Below are 14,168 nucleotides of genomic sequence, written 5' to 3' on the forward strand. Positions count from 1 at the left end.
TTTCAACATGCAATGGAGCAAATTTTTTCTGGGTATCCTTGTGCTATTATAGTAGACAACATACTAGTAGGATGTAATGGTGAAACTGAGCATGACAGAAACCTCATAAAAGTTCTGGAAATAGCATATCAAGTGAATCTTAAGTTCAATCCACAGAAATGCAAATTCAGGCTACATGAAGTTACTTATGTTGGTCAAATATTTACCAGTTCATTCCTACGACCAGACCCTTTTAAACAAACAGCCATTCTTGAGATGCCAGCTCCAGACCATATTCAAGCCCTGCAACATTTCTTGGCACGGTTAACTACCTAGGCAAGTTCATTCCAGCCTTGAGTCAAGTATCAGCACCACTGAGAGAGCTGACAAGTTAAGGTGTATCCTGGTCTTGGTTAGAACACCACCAAAGAGAATTTGATGTCCTGAAAAGAGAATTTCCAGTCCAGCAACTCTCAGATACTATGATGTCCACAAGCCAGTTACTGTTTCATGTGATTTTTGTAAATTTGGTTTAGATGCAGTTATCCTACAAAGAGGGTCAGCCTGTTGCCTATGTGTCGAGAACTCTTACCCAAACTGAAATGCAGTATGCTCAAATCAAGAAGTAGCTTTTGGAATTGTGTTTGCATGTTCAAAGTTCCATGATTATGTTTATGGTAGACCCATCCTGATAGAAACAGACCACCAGTCTCTAGTCACTATTTTGAGAAAGTCTGTGCATACAGCTCCAGCCAGATTGCAACATATGATGTTGAGATTGCAAAAGTATAATTTCTCTCTTGTCTGCAAGAAAGGCAAACTTCTTTATCTTGCTGATACATTGTCCAGATCGCCCAAAAACACTACTGAACACCATGAGAATAAGAACCTTGATTTTGAAGTCATGGACGTGAGAAATATTTCTTCCACATGTCTTGATGAGCTGAGAGATCATACAGCCACAGATCCAGTCTTACAGAGGATTAACTGCTTTATTCAACAAGGATGGCCATCGATGCAATCTAGTTTAGCTCACGAAGTGCAACCTTATTTTCCATACAGAGATGAGATTTTGTCTAACAATGGTATCGTTATGAAAGATCCAAAAGGCATTGCTCTCAGTGATTTCCAATGAGTGGGTGCTCAACATCATTGATGGAGATTACAGGTTGCAGTGGAAGAAACATCCCATTCATGGGGGGGGGGGGTTCCCTCTCACCCACTGGGCCAGACTTTATTCCCTCATGTACTCCAGCAAATGCTGGACTCCGGGGTCATACAACCAGTCCCTCTTTCACAGCAAATTTTCCTGATTCCCAAAAAAGCGCTGCTGTGGAGATCACTGTTGAACCTGTCCCTTCTGTTTATTTTTGTCAGGGTCCCCAAGTTCAAGATACTCATCCAGCAGACAGTGCTTCCTCTTTTGCCAGACCACTACTTCAAGGTGACCTTGGATTTGAAGGATGCATATCCCCATTGCTCATCACTTCAGGAGATATTTGAGAATTGTTGTGTCTGCTTCATGCCTTCAGTTCTCTGCACTGCCCTTTGGGCAATCCAGTGCACCTGAAGCATGTACTTAAATGTCTTGTTCCATTCATGGCTCACTGTTGGACTCTTGGCATTCACATTTTTTTATTCCTTGGATGACTTGCTGATCTGTGCAGAGTTTGCATGGAAGTGTTTGGAATCGCTAGAAAAGGTCTCTGCCTTACTTCCCGAGCTAGAATTCAAGTTACACTCTTGGAATCATGTCTGACGCCCTCTGAAAGGCTTGTCTTCCTGAGGTGCTTAATTGACAGTGATAAAATTTTGACCTTTCTTCCTGAAGAAAAAGCCCTGTATTACCAACCATATGGTGTTTCAGGAATTCTCCAGGCAGACCGTCGCTTTGGCAAGAGGATGCCTAAAAATTCTAGGAATAATGACATCCATAATTCTCATGATGCCACCGGCACATCTCCATATGAGAAAAATTCAGTGGTATAGCCAGAATTGATGGAACCAGCACCTACATTCCCTGGAATCTCATTTTCCAGTACTGCCCTTCATCAGACGAGAGATACAGTGGTGGAGAGCTCAGTTGGGAGTCAGTCCAGGATTTCCTTTCTTCCTTCCTGTTCTGATGTAGTTTTTCCAGACAGATTTGTCCAACATTGCTTGTGGAGCTGTGTCAGTAGAAGTACAAATGCAAACCATTTTGGGGCCCAGGGACATACGGAAGCACATCAGTATCAAGAAACTGTTGGTGGTGATTCACACTTTAAGTCCTTTACGTCCTTTACCAGCTATGTACTCTGGGTCCTCTTCTGGTGGTTGCAGCCAAGGCCAAAGTGATATTGTACCTCAGCAAACAAGAAGGTAGAAGATCATGCCCCCTGTGCCGGTTGGCAGTGATTGCCTGGATGCAGGCTCTACAGCATTCTGTGACTGTTCAGGTATCTTACATCTAGTCAGAGCAAAATATATTGGCCGGCAGATCTATATACATGGCAACTCAAGGTCGTAGTGTTCCAGGATGTAGTTCAGATGTGGGGAACACCGCCAGTAAAATCTGTTCACCTCTTTGCAAAACAGACACCTGGAGAAATTCTGTTCCACACATCCCGTTGTCCTGTTCGATTCTCAGCTAGAGCGTCTTCTGTGTGGAGACATGCATGAATGGGTGTACCTTTGTTGAAGATTGTGCGTCAGGGCTGGCAACTTGGCATGTAAAAATCTACTCCCAATCATTAGCAGACCGGCGTTCCGCTGTGGCGAACCCTAACCGGGAAAAGCCGAAAGACACAACATCCTTGCAGCAGTGCTTGGAAGACGAATGCTTTCTTGTTAACTTAGACTGGAATGTTCCTGCATGCACTTCCACCTTTTCCATTGATTTGCAAGGTACTTCTAAAGGTTTGGAAAGAATTGCCAGAGATCATTGTGGTTGACCCCCTGTTGACCCAGGCAATCTTGGTTCTCCTTTCCAATGTTATTAGCCAAGGGCAATTACCACAAACGTCTTTGCACTCTGAATTTGCTCTCGCAGTCATGGGGTGACTGATGCATTCCAGTTTGGTGCAGCTACAACTGACATCCTGAATCCTTCAATCTTGACTCAGTTTAGCTACTTGTATCATGGTTAATATGCAGCAGGTATAACAGGCCAGAAAACATGCTACTATAAAATCTTATTTTTACAAATCAATGAGGTTTCCTAAGTGGTGCCTAAATGAGAACAGAGGAACTCTTGAGAGAAACATCGCTCTGGTGTTGAAATGTTTGTGAGAGCTACTTCTGGATGCATCATTGTATTGCATCCTTTAAGGTGCACTTACTGCCATCTCTGCTTATCTGTCAGTAGATTCCCCTCTTTCTTCTCTTTTGGTAAATCTGTTCATGAAAGGAGTAGTGCATTTGAGACACCCTCAGGCAAATCCCTTCTTCATGGGATATCAACTATGTTCTGAAAAAATTGACCTTATCACCTTTCAAATCAGCCACTCAGGCAGAATTGAAGTTCTTAACATGGAAAACTGTTTTGCTTATTGCTCTGACATCTGCAAAACAAGTATGTGAGCTGCAAGCATTCATGGTATGACAACCTTACCTGATTTTCCACAGGGATAGGATTCAGTTACCCAGTAACCCCTCTTTCATACCAAAAGTGGTCTCAGAATTCACACCTAATCAGTCTATTAACTATAGTGTTGTTTTCTCAGAACCTAAGAATAAGGGAGAGAGGACACTTCACCTTGGATGTACATTGGCAGCTCTGGTACTACCTTGACAGAAAGAAACCCTTCAGGAAGGATGAAGAGCTTTTTATTTCCTGCATGGGGGAAAATAATGGTCAACTTGCTTCTAAGCAACCCATTGCTCGTTGGTTTTCTTCTGGTATTTATTGTTAGTCACCATGGCAAGGCGAATCCAAGCAAAGTAAAGCCACATTCTGCCAGCACCTTTTTGTCTTTGGTGGTGTATTGGAAGGGAGGGGATGGTAGAAGTATTCTAGAGGCAGCCAATTGGTCCTCTGTCCATACCTTTATGAGGCACTGCAAGTTGGATGCTCCCCCAGCTCCTGAGAAGGCATCACTAGGGCCATTCTACAGGGGGCTCCTGGACACTTAGTCTTCCTCCTCCCAGGTTGGGTAAGCTTTGGGAGTCTGCCAATATGCTAGTGAGGCATTGTGTTTGTTGAACATAGTATAGTTGCATAAGTCCTAATAGTAACAGTAGATGTTCATAGAACACACTGCCTTATTGGCAGTACCCACCCACCGTCCTCCTTTTTTTGGATATAAATAGTTTGATGTCGGAGATGCCTTTAAGTTATGCTCAGAGGCCTTTGTTATTTTGTATGTTTTTTGGTTTGAAAAATATGTTAGCAAAGCATGCTTTTTCATCTTCTCTTCCTGCTGGGCAGTAGAAAACTGAAAACATCTTGTCTATGGGTCTGAACGGCCATCTAATTAATTTCATTCACTTTAAAACTGTGAAGGTGACTGAGTGCAGGGTTACCAGTGTAGTCCAGTTTTGGGTTATAAATATAGATAATATAGTAAAAGACTTTTGCTGGTACAGGTGTTGTGTTTTCCTTAAGGACATGCGTAAATTTGACAGAGCAGTATATTTTGGACTTCAGGAAAGAGTTTGATACAGTAATTATTGATGCCTGATAATGATTAAAATGTTAGTGATTTTGGAAGTTCTCAATGTTATATGACTTTTCATTAAAAATATACTTTTTTTTTATACTTGTTAAAAGTATTAAATGTGGTACTTGGAATTCAGATGGTCATCAGTAGTAGCACAAATTGTTCTGTTTCATTTTTGCAGTCAGGAAGTACAGACTGCCTGCCTTGCTTGGATTACTATTGTCTGATCTGATTAATATACAGTGATTAACTAGAGATATATGGACTGAAAATCTTCCACACAGAGAAGATGTTCTTCATCTCACATTGCTGCAGTCCTTACATATGGGTAGTCCGCTGTCCTCGGTCGGCCCGAATACCAAAGTATTAGGCTGATGTCGGTCATGGGCGCTCAGATCTGACATCAGAGCGTCAGGGTATTAAAGCGCATGACCGACGTCATATTCTCAGTCTTTTTTGCCGCATGGTCCGATGCAGAAGCAGCGTTTGCAAGTGCCGTTCAGCGTTCTGAAATTGTCGTATTCTGAGTTTCAGACCGAAACCAAGTTGGGCTAAGTACCCCGTTGGGGAATATTTTTGTTTTTTCTTGCCTCAGTTAATTCCGGATGTCAGAAAAAGTGAATAATTGTATTTCTTGTGGGAAACAGATACCGCATAGGGATTACCACTCTCTTTGTATTCCTTGTTTGGGACCTGAGCGCGACGTAGTCGGGTGTCACTTTTGTGCTAGGTTTAATAAGCGCACCATTAAACGTAGGTTAGATTGCGCTAGGCTTGTCTTCAGTAAGCGGTGTAATTGTAATATGCCGTCGGATCCTCCGGCGCCGCGAAGAAGCGCAAAGAGAAATCTTTAAAGTCCAGGCAGGATGAGTCGTCCGTTACGGACGCCGGTTCTTTAGAAACTACGGTGGAATCTGTGGATCCAGCCGAGGTTTCAGTTGAGTCTCAGGGGGAGGCTTTAATTTTGCAAGATGTGGCCTCTCAGGAGTCAGGTCAGGCTGAGGGGCCTCTCAGGTTGCTGTTCTCCTTCCTTGCCTAAGGTGGTTAGGCCTTCTCCTTCTGTCTCTAAGGCTCCTTCCAAAGGCAGGCCTGGTTTGCCTTCCACGGGTGTCAGTCCTAGTTCTGCAGGTTCTGTGCCTAAAAACACATGCTTAAAATGGTAGAAGATTTAATTTCTTTAATCAGAGGTTCTATGCCCCTCCTGATAAGAGACCTAGGGTGGAGCCAGAGGTGGAAAGTTTGGAGCAGGCTTCAGATTACTCAGAGTCTTGCTGAAGACATTCAGGATTTTCCTCCTTATTCTGATTCAAACGCAGAGGATTCCACTCCTTCTGCTTCTCCTCCAGAGGATTTTTCTTTTCAGAAACCCTGCATTCTATGAGGGAGCATTTTAAATGGGAAGGTCAGGATTTCTCAGATTCCCGAAGAGGCTTAGGGAATTTTTGTTTTACCACAGCATAGGCCCTTGGCTATACCTCCTGTTTTGGATGTTGTTCAAGATGTTTTCTCGAGGCTTCCCTTAATCCAGACTCTCTGCCTCCTGCCAGTTAAGCCGGACAGGTATTACAGAGTACCTGAGGCTCAGAAATATCTGTATAAGAGTCCAAGGGCTGACCCAGAAACTATTAGCCAGGGACCTAAGGGTGTCAGGGCTTCTGTTGTAAAGAATCCAGTTCCTATGGATAAAGATGCTAGAGCTTTGGATAGATGGGGTAAGAAAGTATATACTTCTTCCACTTTGGCAATGAGGGCTTTGAATTGCCAGTTTCATATGTTGAAGTATCAGAATTTTCTCCTTACTCAACTAAAATCTAAAGTGGATGCTTTGGCAGAGGGCATAGAGTGTAAAGAATTACAGGATTTGGTACATGCCTCTGAACAGGTGGGTAAGCATTCTTTGCAGTGTGGTTTCGATGCTTTACAGGCTTCTTCCAGGGTGGCTGCCACTGGTTCAGTTATTCGCAGGCACTCCTCGCTTAAGGATCAGAATTTGTCAGAGCATGTTAAAGCTAGAATTTTGGATACTCCTTTACAGTCTGAAGTTTTGTTTGGTTCTCCTGTGGAGTCTGTCTTGAAGAAAATGGAAGACAAGGCTAAGTCTATGCAGACTGTTAAAGATTTTTTGCAGGTGCAGCCTCCTAAGTTTAGCAGGAATTGGCCTACTAAGGGATGGTCTTATCCTCCTTCTGATTCACAGTCTTGGGGTAGATCTAGACGTGGTAGGGGCAGAGCTCAGAGTACTTTCAGGCCTAGAACATGGAGTTCACCTGCACAATCTTCAGGTGAGGGCAGGGGCCAGTCCTTTCGTAAACAGGCCCAATGACCTGCATTTTCAGCTGCCAGATTCTTCCTGTCTGGCAGCTCCTTTGGGAGGAAAGTTGGCACTCTTCAAGCAAAACTGGCTTTTAGTCACCCAGGACAAATGGGTGTTGGACATTATAGACCGAGGCTACAAGTTTTATTTCCACACATTGCCTCCTTTCAAAGGCATGCCAGACGTTCCTCCTCAGCAAAGGGTAGAGGCTCACAAGCAGATTTCTTTACTTCTTCAAATGGGGGCTATACAGCAGGTCCCTCTGTCAGAAGTGGGCCTAGGATTTTATTCTCGCCTGTTTCTAGTACCAAAGAAAGGAAACACTTGGAGGCCGATTTTGGATTTATCTATCCTCAACACATACCTGGACATTCCAAAATTCAAAATGTTGACGTTGCAACAACTTCTACCTGTGTTGGGCAAAGATCACTGGATGGTAACTCTGGATCTCAAAGAGGCTTATCTTCATGTTCCTATCAGGCCCAGTTGCAGGAGGTACCTCCGTTTTCGGGCTGGGACTTTACGTTATCAGTTCTCTGCATTGCCCTTTGGCTTATCTACTGCGCCCAGAGTGTTCACAAAGGTTCTGGCTCCAGTGATAGCCTTCTTACGGTTAAGAGGAATACAAATTTATCCTTATTTGGACGATTGCCTGATTCTTGCTCAAGACAAGTACGAACTTCTTCATCATCTACAGTATGTGATGGCAGTGTTAAGGTGCCTAGGGTATTCTGTGAACGAAACAAAGTCCAGTCTAGTACCCTCTCAGGAAATGTGCTTTCTGGGTGTGAGACTGAATACAGCTTCCCAGATGGCTTTTATGACCCCGGACAAGCAAAAGAACCTTACTCTTTACTTCCATCAATTGTCTCTACGGTCCAGGCTGACTGCAAGGACAGTCCTTCAAGCCTTGGGGTTCATGGCATCTTGTATTCTGGTGCTTCCCAATGCCAAACTGCATATGAGGAAGCTACAATGGTATCTCAAAAATGTTTGGACACAACACTGCCAAGATCTGGACACTGTCATTCAAATAATACCTTGCATTCAAAAGGAATTTTTGTGGTGGGCTCAGGAATGTCACCTAAACAAGGGACTCTCTGTGACCCGACCAGAGGCGAGTCAGATTTTAACGACAGATGCCTCGGACAAGGCTTAGGCAGAACACCTCAATGGAAAATGGGTTCAAGACACGTGGCCTGCCAGACTTCAACATTTACATATCAACTTGAAGGAGATGTTAGCAGTCCAATTTGCAGTGATGGCTTTCAAGGATTTACTTCACCCAGGGCAAGTGTTGATTCAAACAGACAACACAACTGTCATGTGGTACATCAACAAGCAAGGGGAACCCATTCGTACCTCTTTGCAGGCAAGCAATGATTTTGTGGGAGACTGCTCTCAGTTTACACCTCAATCTTCAGGCAAGGTTTCTACCAGGAGCACAGAACTCCTTAGCAGATGTTTTGAGCAGACAGATAGTGGATCCCCACGAGTGGAAATTGGATCCTCATGTATTTCGAAAGTTGACAGTGATATGGGGAACTCCAGACATAGATCTGTTCGCTTCTCCACTAAATTTCCAGTTGCCAAAGTTTTGCACAAAAATGTTTCATCCCACAGCCTGGAAAGTGGATGCTCTATCATTCAGCTGGAGCAATCTTCACGTCTATGCCTTTCCGCCTCTTCAAGGTACTCTTGAAGGTCAGACAAGACAAGCCCTCCATGATTCTAATAGCTCCAGATTGGCCTCAACAGCACTGGTACCCTCTGCTGAGGAGTTTAGTATGGGAGCCTCCATGGCCTTTGCCTTCGATTCCGCACCTTTTGTCACAGGAGGGCAATCATTTCCTCAATGTCAGGATTCAGTCCCTGCATCTAACAGCCTGGCATATTCTGTGCTAGAACCTGGAGGGTCGCAGCTTCCACAACAAGTTTTGAATGTTATTTTGGAGGCCAGAAGGCCTAGTACAAGGAAAGTTTATGCTGATAAATGGAGGAGATTTTTAATTTGGAGCAAAACAAAGGGCTTTGATGTTTCCAGGCCTGATTTAAGTGTTTCTCTTCAATATCTTACAGAATTATTAGACAAGGGTTTGTCTTTCTCTTCTATAAAAGTTCATGCTGCAGCCATTTCTGCTCACTATGACTGTGACCCTCCATTATTCTCTCATCCTTTGTTTAAGCAATTTCTTAGAGGGGCAAAGAACATAAGACCCCCACGTAGAGCTCCTACTCCTGCCTGGGATCTCAGTTTTGTGTTGGAAAAACTTACTTTACCTCCTTTTGAACCTGCAGCTACTGCTGAGTTGAAGTTTTTGTCTTGGAAGACTGCTTTTTTGTTGGCCATTATGTCTGCTAGAAGGGTTTCTGAATTACAGGCTCTTATGGCAGTTGAACCCTTCCTAATTTTTCATAAGGATAGGGTATCTCTGCGTACTAATCCTACTTTTATGCCTAAAGTGGTTTCAAATGTGGCCTTGAACCAATCAATTCATTTGCCTACTTTTTATGCAGATCCCCAAAATAAAGGGGAGAAAATTTTGCACACTTTGGATATTCACAGGCAGTTGCGTTATTATTTGAACAGGACTAAAGGGTTCAGACAGTCTCAGCAGTTGTTTGTTTCTTTTGCTTTGGGTTCTCAGGGGAAACCTGTTTCAAAACAAACTATTTCTAAGTGGATTGGCTTTTGTATTACTTTTTGTTATTCTCATCATGTTAAGGAGATTCCGGCTGGAATCAGACCTCACTCCACTAGGGCTACTGCCACTTCTACAGCTTTTTTAAGGGGAGTAGCTATTTTGGAAGCAGCTACTTGGAGTTCAGTGCATACTTTTTCTAAACATTACCACCTTCCTCTTTATTCCAAATCTAGGGCTGGATTTGCCACTGCAATCTTACAGGGCATTTTGGCAGCTCCCAATGCTTTATGATTTTGCCAGCCTCCCTTTACCTCTGCTTTGGGATTCTACCCATATGTAAGGACTGCAGCAATGTGAGATGAAGAACATAGTACAGTTTTGTACCTACCATAAATGTAGATGTTCGAAGATCCACATTGCTGCAGTCCAATTTACCCTCCCTCCTTCCCCTCTGTAGTTTGGAATGGTTGTATGGTTTGGGTGGTAGCTATTATTTGTACATGCCTTTTGGAAAGTATTCTATTTTTGGCTGTGGCCTTTCTTTTTAGGGCCTTCTGACATCTGGGGCAAGAAAAGACTGAGGATATGACGTCGGTCATGCGCTTTAATACCCTAACGCTCTGATGTCAGATCTGAGCGCCCATGACCGACGTCAGCCTAATACTTTGGTATTCGGGCCGACCGAGGACAGCGGACTACCCATATGTAAGGACTGCAGCAATGTGGATCTTCGAACATCTACATTTATGGTAGGTACAAAACTGTACTTTTCTTACACCATTTTGTTTGTTAGAATGGCATATTCAGTGGAGTAGGTATTTTACAGGTTTGAAAGGTAGTATTAACTATTCTTTAATAAATAACAGTAGTCTGAATTAAAAAAGGCTCAAAGGAGAATTTTTCTCCATTATAAAAAGAGGCAGAATATACACATATTTGAGGCATGCATGAGCTGCATGCAGTCGAGAAAAGTGGGTGAAGTCTAACTCTGATACTACAGAAAATTTGTATGCTTCACTAATTATGAAAACACAGGGAGTTGTCGTAATTATTTTAGGACAAGCTGTTCATCTGACACAGACTTACCAAGGAACCAAGTAGAGAGTAATGGTATAGATGAAATGGTTATATCATATGCCCCTTTTAAAAACTATCAAGACTTTCTAAACAGTATTCAACAACACCTGAATTCATTGTTAAATCTGGATGGAGATTTCAATACTGTTTTATATTTTAAATACAATATAACATCACTGAAGAATATTTCTTATTGCTAAGAGTATGAAAAAGTTTGTAAATTGCTTATGGAAAATAATTTTCATAAGTAACTGGCATCACAGGCATCCTGTAACCTGATACTAGACATATCTGTGTAAGTATAAAAATATACATGTCTCTTTCTAATAAGTAAAGGCATGAAAGAAATTATCAAAAAAAGAACATGATAAGAGACAGATTTTTGTCTGATCACTCAGAATTAAAACTTAACATTAGTGGACAAAAAATGAGAGCGGCTTTCATATAATATACCAGGATTCTTTGTAGAGTTCTTAATTTTAAACCCATTATAGCTCTCAAATGAGACTATTAGGAGTATAAATGTAGTAGTGTAACTTTCTCTCAAGTGAAATAGCTTTCCTTCAAAGAATGCATATTGCAAGAAATGACTGGCTATGTAAACGTTCCTTTTCTTAAAGAATAGAAGGAAGAATAGGGGAAGATGGTCCTTTGTTAATCTTTTGTGTATTGGTTAAGATTCAGTTTGGCAGAAATATCTAGCAGAAGTTTATTCTTTATATCCATGTGATCACCGCACATAAAAAGGCAATAAAACCTGACGAGAAATAACCGTCATCTCCTTAAGAATACAAACAATAGCTAGTGTTGTCTTTTTCCCCCTCATAGAATTGTTTATAATGTGCAACAGTTGCAATTTCACTGTGTACATTGTAAATAAATTTGCTTATTGATATTCTAGAATCAATATTATTCTTGTCTGTCTCGGGTAAATTCAAGTCCCCAGTTGTTCTCTTTCCTTCCTGTGTTTCATTCAAGAAATGTATGAATTCCTCTTTGTCATCAGCACTTGACTTTTGTGGTCTGTACACACTTAACAGTTGTAAACTGTTCAAATGTTGTCTTTAATTTATGGTTACACAGTCTGTAGTATTGGTGTTAACACCAACAGTGTAATAATCTGATTTTCTAGTAGAGTATCTCTTACAGTAAAAACATAACATTATCCCACCACCGTTGTCCTGGATGTCTGACTTGGCTTTGTCACTTTGTACTTAACTACACACTGTGCAGGGTAAGAAGCGTGTCAGAAGGGGTAGTATGTACGCAGTATCCACAAGTTCCCGTTTTGCAGTCCATACCCATAACCCGTGCATTCCCACCTTTATTTGGTATAATGTGCAGTAATTGCAAGCCCCCCTGCACCCCCCCACCTTTCTTTAAACATTTTTTTCTGGAGATAAAGCAACAAGCAATATTCTGAGGAAATGGACAGTAAATAAATGCAATAAAAAAGACCTCCCAGAAAGGTCGCCACCCGCACCTTTACAGAATAGGAATTTTAAGTCTGTGTAATGGATTCTATACATGTAGCATTTTATGTGTTCGCCCCATCCCCTTTAAAGAATTGTAATTCTCAGTGTAATAGTGTGATACTTTTGTATAAATGCAGCATATTCTGTGTTTGTTGTAATAGGTAAAAATCTGTTTGGGTCAGTATACCATTTGTAACTACACGTTCTGCCATATTATTTAGTCTAACATTTAATATATTGAAGCTTTTGATCAATGGAAATTGGAAATCCAGATACCAGCAAATAAGGGAGAAAAGGCTTTGTGTACTGAAATAATTACAAAGCTTACCATGCTCATTTCTATGAAGTTTTCCCCAAGTTTATTCAAAGCTGTTTTCAAAACAAATTCAAGCGGAGAGTGCTGGGCGGTCCTTGCTACTACGCATCTGGTGGGGTAATGTTCTAATACAAAACTAATTTCTGGCCTGGGAAAACTCCTGTCTTGGGTTAGCCAAATAGAATAATATGAAGTTTAATCTGTCTTTATTTCATATAGGTATTTACCAAAAAAATATTTTCATTCACAATGACTTGACACTCCTTTATATATGTGATTTGCAAAAAAATAGGTCCTAACATCTGTACAAGCTGTTATCTATGAAGGCTGCAAGCTCCCTTCTAACAGTTAGAGTCATTAAAGATGAGATCATTTGATCCACCTTGAATCAAGAAAACTGGTGTGTTAAGGCCCTACTTACAGCCTATATTTTTGCCCCAGACAGGTATAACAGTACTCAGTGTTCAATGTTAAGTTGTCATTCTCGCCTTCATTCTTGCTGGATGGGTTCGGAGCCGATCCTCGGCTCCGACTCGGCCTATACTATAGCTCGAGAGCTATTTTTACCGGCTCGAGGCAGCCCTATATCCCACAATACCATGCGCTAACTCTCCAGATCTCGTTTGCCGCTTCGCTGCGAGGTTGCTTATTTTTACCGGCTCAGGTCAGTAAAAGAGATTTTTTTCAATAGAGGTGTTTTTCAGATAGTTTTCCAGATAGTTTTCCTACCTTAGGTCCCTATCGATAGTTTTATTTATTACAGCCCTTTTGTAGCCCTTCTTCCCCTCCTTTTAGTTAATTTTTATAATCGGGCCTACGGGCTTTAGATTAGTTTCCCCCACCCCTTAGAGTGTGTGTGTGTGGGTGTTTTAGTCAGTCCCCTTAACTCCCTTCTGGGTATAAGTTGAGTGAGTGTGTGGGCTGACTGTGTTTTCTGTATTTAGGACTATGTCCAAAGACGCTAAGGTCTCGGGATTCAAGAAGTGTGACTCGTGCTGTCAGAAAATGTGTCTGACAGACGGTCACACTTCTTGCGTCTACTGCTTGGGGCCTTTACACCTGCAGGACTCTTGTTCCGTCTGTCACGGATTTAGTTCAAGAATCCTGCAGGAGCGTCATAATAAGCTGATCTTGAGGGGCTTATTGAAGCCCGATGACTCCCCGTCCAAGTCTGGCTCGGGGAAGTCTTCTAAAACCGCCAAACCCTCAGCTCCAGCTTCTGAGTCGAGGACTGGTGTAAATGAGATGGCTCCGACATCGGTTCCAATCGAATCCAAAGCGAGCAAGGTTGTATCCACTCCGAAACCTGCTTCGGAGCCGACTCCAGCGCGCAAGCGCTCTAGATCCCCCACGCTAGAATCCGTCCGATCAGTTCCGAGATCACCACTCCTATCGGAGCGGAGTCATAGGACTCATTCATCCAGGTCATCCAGGCTTTCCGACCATGATATTGAGAGGGTGGTCAGTAGACTCATAAAATCTCAGGCACTAGCCCAAATGCTCCAAAGCCCGTCTCACCAGACTGTGGCTCCCTCGGTACCGCCATCGATTCCTCCCCAGACTCACCATTCGAGTTCGGAGCCGGAGTTTGTCAGAACCGTAACCTTGCCCACATTGGAGCCGATACTTCCACCTTTGGCTCTGGCGTCGTTGGCTCCGACTTCTTCATTGGTTCCGTCTGTGGAGAGGTCCGGGCGCCGGGACTCCATTGTCGGCTCCGAG

At 42.5% G+C, this 14,168-nt stretch overlaps 1 protein-coding gene across 5 annotated transcripts in view; it reads left to right on the forward strand.

The window, feature by feature from the left end:
- FUT8 (fucosyltransferase 8) overlaps positions 1-14,168 on the forward strand; it is a 2,643,272-nt gene that overhangs the window by 2,475,100 nt on the left and 154,004 nt on the right. The gene's annotated exons all lie outside the window — the stretch shown is intronic.

This window comes from Protopterus annectens, chromosome 6.part0, assembly GCF_019279795.1.
Source record: "Protopterus annectens isolate FY-2018-M chromosome 6.part0, PAN1.0, whole genome shotgun sequence".
Taxonomy (NCBI): Eukaryota; Metazoa; Chordata; order Ceratodontiformes; family Protopteridae; genus Protopterus; species Protopterus annectens.